Source organism: Ailuropoda melanoleuca, chromosome 12 (assembly GCF_002007445.2).
Source record: "Ailuropoda melanoleuca isolate Jingjing chromosome 12, ASM200744v2, whole genome shotgun sequence".
Classification (NCBI taxonomy): domain Eukaryota; kingdom Metazoa; phylum Chordata; class Mammalia; order Carnivora; family Ursidae; genus Ailuropoda; species Ailuropoda melanoleuca.
The window spans coordinates 8472359-8486217 of record NC_048229.1 but is presented as its reverse complement, the minus strand read 5'-3'; the positions used below and the strand labels follow the sequence as shown (position 1 = coordinate 8486217).

Below are 13859 nucleotides of genomic sequence, written 5' to 3'. Positions count from 1 at the left end.
GGGGGAGGAGGAGGGGACATGAAGGTCAAAAGTATGAAGTTAGAAAAGTCCAGGTTCAAATCCTGGCTCCACTGCATTCCAGCTGTGTGACCTTGGGCACATCATTGGCCCTCGCTGATCTAACTAAGGTTTCGTCATCTGGAAAATGGGGGAAAAGTAGAACCTACCCCCAGGCCTCTTCTGGGGACTGAATGAAGCAGCACGTAAGTGCTTACACAGGGCCTGGCAGCGCACAGTCAGCTATTGTTATTGTTGTGCTTATGAAAGGGTCATGCTGGAGATCCAAATATGACACATGTTCTGGGGGAAAGTGGGACACATTTGGGGACTATTTCTTGCCACTGAAAATTACAGAGAAATTGTGAAAGCTCTCGTGAGATGTCAAATGGCTCAACAAATGGTTCCTGGCTGATGAAAACACAAATGGCTGGATAATCCCACGGTGAAGCACTACCTTCATGCATTTGTTCTCTCGCTCACAGACTTTTTCATTCTGCCAGTGACGTAAGATGACTTCGGGCAAGACATTTCTGGGGCTCAGCACCATCTTATCCCTCTCTGCTCCCAGCTATGAATTCCGAGCTCCGGCCTCACAGCTGCCTTGGTGCTGGCTCTTGGTAGTCAGTTCCCCTGGCATCGTCCTGGGCCTTCGCAGCACATGGCTGGTGCAAGCTCCCGGTACCCGCGGGCCACCATCCCTCCATCCTCAAGAACACTCTGGGCAGAATATCTTCCTTTGCACTGGAACGCCTTTATTTTCCCTGACACTGACATACCTCCCCTCTGGTGCCAACTTCTTCAATGATGAATCTACGGGGAGTATCTACTTGTCAGTCGCCCTCTTTCAGAGTTGGGCTTGTCTTACCAATCCCAGTGATGCCACTTGGGGGAGTGTCTGCTATCGAATTCCTTCTCTTGATGTGAGCTCTGTGAGTGTGTTGTCTGGTGCACAGAAGGTGCTCAACAAAATCTGTTGAATGAACAAATCTAAGAGGGTTGCCCCAACTCTAGGTCCTGTTTGTGACACCATTTTGGAGAAATGACAGGGGCCAATTCTGAGACAGTCCATTCATAGAAGTGGCCAACTAAGGTACAAGCCTTGGAGCCAGGCCACCTGGGTTCAAATCCCCGTTCCACAACTTACTATCTTTTGTGTACTTGAGCAGACAGGTCACATAAATCCCTGTGCCTCTACTCCCCCTGTGCAAAACGGGAATAATAACATCACACTCTCCCTTGCTGGAGGATCAGATGATTTAACACATGTAAAGCTCTTTGCAAAACTCACGGGATACATTAAGCCCCATATATGTCACCTCTTGGTCACCTCTTGGTATGACTGACCCCTTCCTTCTCGCCTGTTATGGGGACAGGTTCTGTCCGGTGCTGGGTGATAAACCCCAGCTGTGCTTATCTGGTGTCCTACAAAGACCACCCGAGAAAGGCCCTGCCTCCACACATAGTAGCGCACACTAGGAAGAAGAATTTGAAAACCACAGTGGTTCCTGTAAGGCCTCCAATATGGCAGCCGCAAATCACAGGTGGCTACTGAGCATTTGAAACATGGCAAGCACAAATTGAGATGGGCTGTGAGTGCAAAATACACACAAGGTTTCAAAGACTTAGTACGAGAAAGAGAATGGACAATAGCTCATCAGCATTTTTTATATTGATTACATGTTGAAGTGACAACATCTTGAATATGCTGGGTCAACTAAAATCTTCTATTCAAATTCACTTCACCTGTTTCCTTTTACTTGTTTTTCAATGTAGGTACTACAGCCTCTAAAAGTACATCCGTGGATCACATTATATTTCCGTTGGACAGCACAGCCTGAAGGTTTTACAAGGTCCACAGAGAATTTGTTTTAAATGGAGGCAGAGGGAAATGTATGGTGGACATTGAGCAAATCATTTTAAAAAGGTCAGTTACAAAAATTCCTTAAGCTCTCTTGTTATTCTGAGAACAGTCTCTGGTCTTTTAAATTCCAGAGGGAGTGATAGTCTCTCATTCATTCAACAAACATTTCCTGAGCACCTGCTATGTGCTACAGACTTGAGCCCTGGCCTCATGGGACTCACAGTCCAGTGGGGAGACCAACATCAAAGCATATCCTCCAGGTAACTCATTAATTACAAGTGCTAATGCTTCAAAGGAAAAGTACAAGGGGGCCCTGAGAGCGTGTAAGTGGGGAGAGGCTGACCCAGTTTGGTGGGTAGAACATTAGGAATTGTCTCCTGGAGAAGGGAAAGGCAATAGCAAACATAAAGAATGTTCCAGAATCTAGGAAAGGGAAAAATCATCAAGTGCAGGTAGATTTTCAATCTTGCTGAGATGGACAAGACACAGTTCCTGTTCTGGGGACTCAGAGCTGAGTGGAAGATATAGCTACGTCCAAGAGGAACCACAACATGGGAGGAGGTGATGCAAACACTACAGTCTTTAGAGTAATGTGAGGAGGGAGCAATTAATTCAGAGTTTGAAGGGCATCCCTGATGGGCTAATAATAATAATAAATTATAATTATATATTATAATATAATAAATACTATTATTATTCAGCATTTACCATGTCCCAGATGCTCTACTATCCTTGATCATCTCTCTCCATGGACACACCAATCACTAAAGGTAGCTGTTGTAATTATCCCCATTATGTAGATGAGGAAACCAAGGCTCGATGACACTGAACAACTTGCCGAAGGTCACCCAGTAAGTAAATGGCAGAGTGGGATTCATACAAGGTCTGGGGGTTCAAATTCCTGCTCTGATCCAGATGCTGGCCCCTTTCTCCTGGATTGAAATACCATCCCGGTCAGTGGGGATAGTCGCTTGGACCCCCTGAGCTGCCATCATCTATGGCTATACCAGGTCATAGGCTGCTGTGTTGCTGATCTGGAGCCCAAGAAAAGCCATGAGAAATGAAAGCAATTCATCTCCTGAGCCCTAGATGGAAAATTATCAAAGATTAGCCAGCAAGGTCTGAATGTTTCATTTTACGGTTGACTATGCTGAGCACGTGTGGTGGGTGGAATTTGGAAAAAGACATAAGAATGTTCCATTGACTTGGGGCACTTCGGTGATTCAGTTGGTTAAGTGGCCGACTCTTGGTTTCAGCTCAGGTCATGATCTTAATGTCATGGGACTGAGCCCGTGTCCAGCTCTGCACTCTGTGCAGAGTCTGCTTCGGATTCCCTCTCCCTCCCGCTCTCCCTCCAGCTCATGCACACGCTCTCACTCTCTGTCTCAAATAAATAAATAAAATCTTAAAAAAAAAAAAAAAAGAATGTTCCATTGACTTCGAAAAAGGAACTCTGGGCAGAGGTGGGGCAAATACCAGAAGATTCCTTTAATGGTTCCCGGTCCCTGCCTATAGAACCTTCTGCTTTCTACTCATGGGGCTTATCAATTTGTAAGGGCGTGTTGTTTACCTGTGTGACTGTCTCCTTATGATATTGGTCTGCCCATTAGAGCTACACTGTCCAATACAGTAGCCATTATCGCATGTGGCCACTGAGCACTTGAAATGCGACTACTCCAAATTCAGATGGGCTGTAAGTGTAAAATATGGGATCTTTAAGTCTCAGGATGAAAAAGGGTTGTAAAATATCTCAGTAATTTTTTTAAAAAAATTTTATTTCTTTGAGAGAGAGTGAGAGCACAAGCAGGGGGCGGGGGAGGAGGGACAGGGCGGGGGGAGGAGGGACGGGGGAGGAGGGACGGGGTGGGGGAAGCAGACTCCCTGCTGAGCAGGGAGCCCCGACACAGTGCTCGATCCCAGGACCCTGAGATCATGACCTGAGTCTAAGGCAGACGCTTAATGACTGAGCCACCCAGGCACCCCATCTCAGTAATTTTTTATATTGATTTTATGTTAAAATGATAACACTATAGACATACTGGGTTTGGTAAAATATATTGTTAAAATTAAGTTCACCTGTTTCTTTTTACTTTTTTTTATAATTTTTATTTTGTTATATTAGTCACCATACAGTACATCCCCAGTTTTTGATGTGATATTCCATGATTCATTATTTGCGTATAATACCCAGTGCACCATGCAATACGTGCCCTCCTTAATGCCCATCACCAGCCTATCCCAATCCCCCACCCCCCTCCCCTTCAAAGCCCTCAGTTTGTTTCCCAGAGTCCACCGTCTCTCATGGTTCATTCCCCCTTCTGTTTACTCCCCCTTCATTCTTCCCTTTTAATGTAGCTATTAGAAAAGATAAAATTACATATGTGGCTTGCATTGTATTTCTACTGGATAGTGTTGGTCTAAATCAAGGGTTAGCTAACTATGGTCCTTAGGCCAAATCTGGACCTTCATCTGTTTGTATAAATAAACTTTTACTGGAATACAGTCGCAGCCATTCCTTTATTTATTGTCCATGGCTGCTTTCATGCTATAATGGCCTAGATGCATAGTTGTGACAAAGACTCTGGCTGTAAAATAAAAAATATCTGAGGTGCCTGGCTGGCTCAGTCAGTAAAGTGTGCGACTCTTGGTCTCAGGGTCACTGAGTTTGGGCCCCATGTTGGGGGTAGTGATTACTTAAAATAAAATAAGGGTGCCTGGGTGGCTCAGTCAGTTAAGCATCTGACCCTTAGTTTTGGCTTGGTCACGATCTCAGGGTCATGAGATGGGGCTCCCTGTTGGGCTCTATGCTCAGCGGGGAGTCTGCTTGGGGGTTCTTCCCCTCTGCCCCTCCCCCCGCTCACATGCTCTCTCTCACTCTCTGAAATAAATATGTAAATAAATATTTAAAAAAATAAAATAAATATTTACTATCTGGCCCTTCACAGAAAAAGTTTGCTGATCCCTGCTTTCAAGACTCATCTAATGGCTGAACAATATTTTCAAAAGCAGAGATCAAAAAACATCCTGGAATGGCTCTCAGTTTTAATCAGTTTAAGTTTAGGGCTTCCCATAGTAAAGACAGGGAGCTATGTGGGTGCCCTGCCTTGTTCAATCTTGTTTTAGAGCAATGACCCTGTCTGTTTCTAGAAGGCCAGGTCAAAATTCCTAATGGCATTAGAGCCCGACCTGGTGCTGGGCCTAATGTCATTAAGCAACTCTTGGTCTTAGTTTGTTCAACCATCAAGTGGGAAGAATACCGTCCATCTGCCTAAGAAGCTTCTGGGGAGGAATGGGCTAACATGTGGCAAAGAGTCCCATGGAAGTTGGCAAAAAGCTTTCTAATAAAGCAGTTAATTAATTTTTCTTCCAACCACACAGGATGTCTTTTCCAAAGTCCGCAACTTTAGTGCATTTCACCCACGTGCCCAGACAGGTGAGCTTGGCACAAATAAAAGGCCATGTGTCTCTGCCTCATGGCTGGGCCCGACCACACAGAAGGGCGGGAGAAAGTGTCCAGAATGACAGATTTGGCTTGTGACGGGCAGATCTGAAGGCCATCTGGGGAAGGAGGAGGAGGAGGAGGTGGCGGCCAGCTACAGACACCAAGAAGGTCACCATCAGAAATAGCTCAGCGTCTGATGGAGCACGTGGCATTTACACCACCCGCTGTAATACAAGGGGTGAAAACGTGTTTGGTCCCCCAAGTATGAAAATAACAGGTGCAGAACCAGTTAAGTCAGGGAAGAGGCAAAAGCCTGTTCTAGCCACTTAGCTCTCATCTGTCAAGTGGTTAAAAGTGACAAATTTGGGGGCCTCCTGAGGCTGAGCTTCCACGAGCTGTCCAAGCTAGTGGTGACAATATCCACTGGCTATCGAGAACTTCTCTGTCCAAGCTCTTTACAAAGAATGGTCAGAGCTTCTGGAAACTGAACCTTATTCTGTGCTCAGTGCCTTATCTTTGGATTCTCCCCCAGTTCTCAGATGTGAGCACTGTTATAGCCCCCATGCTACAGAGGAAGAAGCTGAGAGAACCAGTCGGTGGCAGAGGTGGCCCAGAGTGTTCTCACTCCAGGGGCTCAGGTTACAACCAGACACTAGTGCTTCCCAAGCAAGCTGCATGGTCCTCTGGGCATGGACAGGCTGACCTGTGATCAAGTCTGCACACACTTTCTGCATGGATATGTACAGAATATATCAACGTAATGGACGCTTGGACAAGAGCTGCAGGAGAAAGTCCCCTTCAACTCAGTTTAGCCCAATGTTTTCCCAAATGTATTTAGGCCACAGAACTTTTTGCTTCAGAGGATAAACCTGGGAACTAGGGTTCTGTGGAATACGCTCCGAGAACAGCTTTCCTTTACCACTGGGTCCCGGGCTCTGGTGGTTCTGGGAGACAAAGCTGGGTGTGTCTGATGTGGCAGGATTCTGGAAGAAACTGAAGACTTAAGGGCAATCGAGAGGAGGCGGGTGCTCTGAAGATCTCAGGATCAGGACCTCTGAGGAGGATGCAGAGGAAATAAGATCCAGGGAGAGAAGGAATCAGCTCAGGATGGCAAGGGGTGTGTGGGGCATGCCCTTTTGAGGCCTGGTTCTCCCTCCGGAGGCCTGGGGTGCAGATCTAAGGGGGTGCTGGGGAGCAAGGGGGTGTGGAGAGCTGCAGTGCTTGTGGTCACTGAGGGGAGCACAGAGAAGGGGATGATGGACAGTCAGGGAGGCACTGACATGGGAGGCAGCATGGAATAAGGGGGTCAGAATGAAGGGGGAGCATGGTGTGGGGGCACAGACCCCAACGGGAGTGGTTTAACATTTGGGGGGTACATGGAGAATGAGGGGGACAGGGGCATGTGGAGAATGAAGGGCAGGAAGAAACCCAGACACTGTGAATGGGGGAGCAAGTTGCTCACCATGGGGGCTGCTCGGGGGCTGGGGAGGTTTGGTGCCCAGGTCCAGGGGGGTGCTGGAGAAGGGGACTAAAGAACAGATTAGAAAGATGATTAGGAGATAAATTCCTGATTCAGGACAAGGTGGAGGCTAAAGGTGGGGAGGGCTGTGGAGTACATTTAGCCAAGAGAGGAGCAGACTCAGGGACACACCCAAGAACAGTCAGTAATCAGCTAAAGATCTTTCTGGCCGTTGTATTGAAAGCTATATAGAGAGGTAGGGGTGGACCGGGGCTGAGAGGATGATGGGAATTTCAAGGAGGCTCAGTCTTAGAAAGCTCGAAGTTCTCAAAATGAGCTACCTTATGAAATACTGAGCTCCCTATCAGGAGAGGCATCAAAGTACATGACTATCTATCTGTGAGGCTGTAAAGTTACTCAGGGAGACCTGCATATGGTGGTTTGACTAGACTATCCAGAAGACTTACATGTGATTCTAAGATGAGTCTGTGATAGATCCCTTTTCTTTATAGTAATATTTAGATTTTCTACCAGCTGTAAAATGGATTAACATTTATCCTGTTGGGCTGGTATAAGAACTGTTATCATTAATAATAATAGTGACTACAGAGCAAGAACTCTGTGTCAGGCACTGTGTTAAGTGTTGGATGTGTATTATCTCATTTAATCCTCATAACTCTGAGGAGGTGGTGTTACTACCCATTTAATGGACGAAGATATCGAGGCATGGATTGGAGAAGGCCAAACCACGTGGGAGTTGGGACACAGATTCAGCTTAGCTGGACTCCAAAGCCCATGCTTCTAATCCCTGCTTGGGATTGACTCTGGTGGGAGTTTTGTGGAAGCAGCTGGAATGTCTGAAAGAGCAGGAGGAGCTAGGTGTTCAGGGGACTGGGAGGCCAGGAGGAGCCAAGCACCCTGGTCTTCCCTAGAAGCTGACTCCCCCTGCCTTACACAGTGTGTTTGCTGGGAGCTCCATTCCTGGGTTGAGGCTAACACTCTCTCTGCTATAAATCACTTATGTGGCAGAGCAAATGAAAATTACAATTTCACGTTGGGGCTTAAATAAGAAATAAGAGCTGGACTCTTATTTTTGTTGGCTATTGTTGATCTGGACTCTCTCAGCTCCTACATGGATGGGGCAGAAGGCTGAGACCCTCTCTGGCCTGAGGTCTTGGGGGCATTCCCTGGAGGGCCATGGGGGTCCCAGAAAGACCTCATCTTAGCAGCTCAGAAGCCAGCACTAGACACTTCTAGATCCCAATAGGATGGAAAAGTTTAATGCATCTGGTCACCTGTCGCTATTTTGAATCCTCAGGTGTAAATTGCTAATTCAAAGTCCATGCTTGAGCTCTGAGACCCCCCCTCTTCTAGGGCTGCAGGTCCAGCTTCTAGGTTCTCCCCATAATGCCTCAACTTGCAATGGTGATGGACATGGGCGGGAGCTCAGTAACTACAACAATAACAGGTAGTGTTTACTGATCACCTACTATGTGCATGCCCAAGGAGAATCATCCTGCCCCCTCCCCAAGTCCCTCAAACACATACTGAGTGCTTAAATGCATTAACTCACTTAATCCTTGCAAAACTCCCATGAGGTGGTGTTATAGATCGAACTGTGTTCCCCTGAATCCATATGTTGAAGCCCCAACCTCTAATGTGACTCTATTTAGTGACAGGGCCTTTAAAGAGGTATTTAAAATTAAATGATGTCAAAATGGCAGGTCCCTAATCCTATAGGACTGATGTCCTTTTTTTTTTTTTTTTTAAGATTTTGTTTTTTTATGTAATTTCTATTCCCAATGTGGGGCTCGAACTCACGACCCCGAGGTCAACAGTCACGTGCTCTATCAACTAAGCCAGCCAGATGCCCCAGGACTAATGCCCTTATAAGAGGAAGAGACCCCAGGGATGTAGGAGCACAGAGGAACACAGTGAGAAGGCAGCTGTCTATACGCCAAGGAGAGAGCTCTTATCAGAAACCAACTGTGCCAGCACCATGATCTTGGACTTTCTGCCTTCAGAACTGTGAGGAAATAAAATTCTATTGTTTCAGACACCCAGCCTATGGTATTCCGTTAGCCGGAACTAAGACAGGTGGGCTCTATGGTTATTACCATTTTAAAGATGAGAAAACTGAGACACAAAGAGTTTAAAAAGCAACCAAGGATGCAGCAGCTATTCAGGGAAGCATAGGGTTTGGGCAATTTGCCCAAGGAGCAGAAAGAAGCCAGCAGGCTAGGGCCCTTTTACCAAGAGGATGGACAAATGGTTGTTAATGGGGATCATGTGACAGATATCAAAAGGGGAAAGCACCTGTTTGATAGCAGAGGTTTGAGATTTTAGAAACCAGTCTTCTTCCAGCAGGGTACACTTTTAGCCCTAGCTGGTTTCCATTGAATGCACTGGTGGGGTGAGTCCTGCAGGCATCCCTTCCCTGGGGAGTCATTCCCAGACTTGTCCAGCTCCAGAAGCCACCTTCTCAACCCGGGGTTTGTCAGTTCTTAGGTCTGAGCCCCACCATGGGATACTGGTTCTGTCTGTTCATTGCTGTGTCCCCTTCATGCAACCCTACACACAGTAGGTACTCAATAAATGACTGCCGAATAATGAGCCTCAGTGTTCATGTGTCATCCTTGGGGGTGATTCTAAGGCTGGAAAGAAACTGGTAGAAGTGGGGGTCCTTCCTTATTAAGCATCTCTTAAAGATGGGGGCTGTTCTAGGCACTGGGCATTCAGCACCAAATAGGACAAAATTAAACCTGTACCCTTGTGGATCTGACACTCTAAAGGCAGAGGTAGACAATAAAATAAATCATAGTATAGAATGTGTGAATGTGACCAAGTACAGGGGAGGAAAATAAAGCAGGGAGAGGGACAGGAATCTGGGGCAGGTGTGTGCTGTCTAGCAGGGTCAGGGAAGGCCTTGGGACTAAGTTGTGCAGTGATCTGGGGGAAGAGTATTCCAGCCAGTGAGAACAACAGGTGCAAAGGTCCTGGGGCAAAAGTGTGTTTGGCTTGTTTGAGTAACAATGAAGAGGCCAGTGTAGTGGGAGAAGGTGAGTGAAGGGGAAGAGAAAGAGAAGGGCAGGGATGGAATCTTGCAGGCCATTGTGAAGACCTGGGACTTTTTCGTCTAAGGGGAATGAGAAGTCATACAGGGGTCTTGAGTAGAGAAAGAGACATGATCTGACATTCATTTTAACAGGATCCCTCTGGTTGTTGTGTGGAAAATGGACTGAGGCTGGCTGGGGCAGAAGTAGGGAGACCAGCGAGGTGGCTACTCTAACAGTCTGGGTAAGCAAGGACGGCAGCTCAGAGCAGGGTAGTGGCCGCAGTGGAAGTGGGAGAAATGTTCAGGTCTGGATGGATGTGAATTTGAGCCACAGGCGTTGTTTCTCAGGAACACAGAGGCAATGGGGGGGTGGGTGGTGAGAGGTAGAGGGGAATCAGGGAGACCCCGCAGCTGGGGGTATGAACAACTGGACGATCTTAAATGGCCACTGCTATGATTTTTCTCCCTCCTTCGCAGCACAGCACCAGACAGGTCAGGAGTGGGCACTAAACCAACACTGACTGAATGAACAAATGAATGAATGAGATAAGGAGGGAATTTAAGGGTTCTCTGAGCTAATCTTTACAAACTACAAACTTAAATAAAACCCCTCATCAAGAAGAATGATGGAGAATAATGCCCTCTGAGTAGCCCAAACTAAGCTGTGGTCTTGGAGGCTCTGCAGAGGTCTCTTGCAGGCTCTCTGATGGAGTAACCGAGGAGCCCCAGGTGGGAGGGGTCAGAGGCCCAGGATATGCCCCAGAGGACCCTAGCGTTTGTCTTAGGGAAGCCAACAGCAGGGTAGGAAACAGGAGAAGCTAGACCTGGGAGTGAGCAGATGTGGGTTCTGGTTTTGGCTGGGGCCTTGAGTCCCTGCTCATCTTTGAGCAAGGCACACCCCCTTTCTGAGCCTCAGTTTCCCCATCTGTAAAGTGAAGGTGCTGGCCTTAAGTTCCCTTCCTACTTTCTTGTGCAATGGTCTAACTCACCTAGGCAAACAGAAAGACAGACACTCTCCTCCCCACACACTGATCCCCACCCCACTGGTATTTCAATCAAAGGCAGTGCAAGGCCTAGGAGCCCACCCAGGCTCTGACTGAGGGGTGGGTCTGCTGGGAGAGGATGAGGCAGGGGAGAAAAACACTGTGCAATTTTATTCTAATATTTGTAATTATTCCCAGGCTAAAAATAAGGCACAGAGAAAAGTGTTTTCAAATGTCGGCATTAATGAACACTTTTTATCCAACATAATACAGGCCCCCAAATGCATTTGATGTCAGGCTCCCTGAGATCTCGTGAGCAGCGCCCCACGGCAGGCTGGCTTTCATGGCTTGGAAGCGGTGCAAAAATGAAATGTCCCACAAGCGCAGGCTGGCAGGCTTGCTATTAGCAAGAGTATAATCATCAATTACGTCCAATCACAAACTACTGATTTTATAATTATCAAATGAAGTTCTAACTTCTCACCTCTGCTCAGTGGCAACTAATATAATCTCTCAGTTCAAAAAGGAAGCGTTTTTCTTTTTCCTTTTCCTCCTGTACTCTCTTCTGGGGAAAAGAATTTCCAGGCCTCCACGTAAGACTGCATTTAAATTGCTTGTCACTCAAAACAAAGGCGAACCACTCATTTGTAATTCACCAGCCACCTGAACAGACTGCCTGTTTTCCTTTAAGCATCCATGCACTGAAGCACAAAGATCATTTTTCTATTGTTAAAATTGTATAAGCCAGGGCTTTTTTTAGCTGCGAATACACAATTTCACTTCTCTTCCGAGGGCTCCCGGCATAAAAGGGACAGGAGGCTTTCTTTAGTGCCTTACAAATAAATTTTGCTTTGGGGTATTAAAAAAATCAACTATCTGCTCATATAATAAGTCACAAAGCTTATTATCAAAGCCATGTATATATATGGGGGCAGGACAGAAATTACGTTTCTTGTCCTGCCTGGGGTGTGGCCAGTGGATGAAGCTGGATGATTGAGATTCATTCTCATGGGTGCTGGAAGCATCTGTGTCCAATTTCCTCTTTTTGGGAGCTGCCGATCCTGCAAACGTGGCTCCATGCTGATTGGCATTTGGCCGGCAGGCTATGAAAGCAGACCCAGGGGTGGGTGCCCCCGGCTCAGCCTTGCTGTTCTAGCCAAAGGCAGGCTCCAGCTGTGTGTCTGACTTCCTAGCTACCTCACCCCAGAGGGACAAGCCATGGATGACTGTCACGCAGCCACTGCATGCAACTGACTTCTTGTGGCTCAGCCTTTGAGGGCCAGACTTGCTTTGCTAACAGCTCAGTTTTTCTGCCTAACTGATTATAATCATAATACTTCCAATTTTAATCTAGAGCTTTTTATAATGTACAAAGACCTTTCCACACAAATTAGTGCATCTGAGCCTCCACACACTCCAGGGGTGGCCCTGGACAGGGAGGACGATTGTTTGAGAGGCCCAGAGAGGCTGATACAGTGGCTCCAAATCACGCCGGAAGGGCTGAACTAGGGTGCGAATGGGGTCTTTGGACTCAGAGCCAGCTGTGTGGCAGGGAATTTGGGGCTGGAATTTGTGTGATTTCCAACCTTAAGTGGGAAAGTAGCTTCCATTTTGGGTAAATTAGAACAGTCTCAGGTTCACCTCTAAAATGTCCCCTTCTTGTGCCTGAATGTCCTACACTTCCTGAGTGGGAGAGCAAAAAATGGGGTTCCTGCCAGCCCACCAGAAGTTATTCATAAGCTACAGCCGGTCTTTCTCTGCAGTAGCCGTGGGGACGAACAAAGATTCTTGATTTAAAATAACTGAAACTATTCTGTATGATGGCGGATACACGTTATGCCATTTGTCAAAACCCACAGAAGGTACAACACAAAGAGTGACCCCTAATGTAAATGATAGACTTCAGTTAATAACAATGTATCAATATTGGTTCGGCAATTGTAACAAATGTACCTCAGTAATGGAAGATGTTAGGGGAAACAGGGTGGGCAGGGAGGGAAGAGGGACTATATGAGAGCTCTATACTTTCTGCTCAAATTCTCTCTAAACCTAACTAAAACTGCTCTAAAAAAGTCTATTAACTTAAAAAAAAAAAGACAGTAGTGAACATGTATAAAGCAGTCACTGTGCCAGGCACTGCTGAGTGTTTCCCACATCAACTCATTTAATCTATACAATAGCTCTATGAGGTCAGTATTATTATCTTTCTGATTTTATCAGTGGGGAAAACAAAACATCAGAGAGGTGAAGTAACTTGCCCAAAGTCACACAGCAAGTGGCAAAACTGGGATTCACACCTTGGACTCCAGAGCCGATGCCTTAGCTGTGAGAGTAATGGGGCTATCACTGGGTTCTCACCCAAAGCCTGTCTCCTTCCCCATGGGATACGGCTGTGTGTGAGCATCCCACCATGCTCATGGGGGTCACAAAGTGCATTAGACTAGAGGTGGGGTCCAGGGCCAGATGCACCCCAAGGACATATTTTCTTGGACCCTCCAGTGTTTTAAAAATATTTGAGGCATCAAAATTCATCAAGTTACACACTTAAGATTTGCGCATTTTACCGTATGTAAATTACACCTCCATAAAGTACTGTGAGCATGAAAATATGTGCATATATATTGAGCCAGCATTTAAAAACCAGAAGAGATCCAAATTGCTGGCTTCTCTCAGAAAATCAGAGGATCTGGCTACCCTAGGCCCACGTTTCCACTGACAACCATTGCCTAGAGCCAACTAGCTGTCTCCTGTTGAGACAGGCTGGGGGTCTGCAATTCACCCCAGCTTCCCGTGCTCCTGCAGTACAGGTGTGGGCCTATCTGGACCCCCCAAAAGCATCAGCATTTTCTCTCTGTCCTAGAGAGACACCCATTTCCCCCTTGCTTTGTCTTCATCACATTCTTCTTGAGTTCTGTCACCTTCCTACCTCCTCCCTGCCCCCTTCGAATAGTGATTTTGTAGTCCCAACGAAAACCAGGAGCGATGAGCGGAGCGTCCCATACTGGTCCTACTTCTCGCTTCCAGGCAGCCCCATGTGGCTGACAAACTGCCTTTCTAAA

The 13859-nt window shown here is 46.7% G+C and overlaps 1 protein-coding gene across 5 annotated transcripts in view; it reads right to left on the bottom strand.

Moving 5' to 3' along the window:
• The window catches only part of CUX2 (cut like homeobox 2), a 313858-nt gene that overhangs the window by 58212 nt on the left and 241787 nt on the right, over window positions 1-13859 (bottom strand). The window lies entirely within an intron of this gene.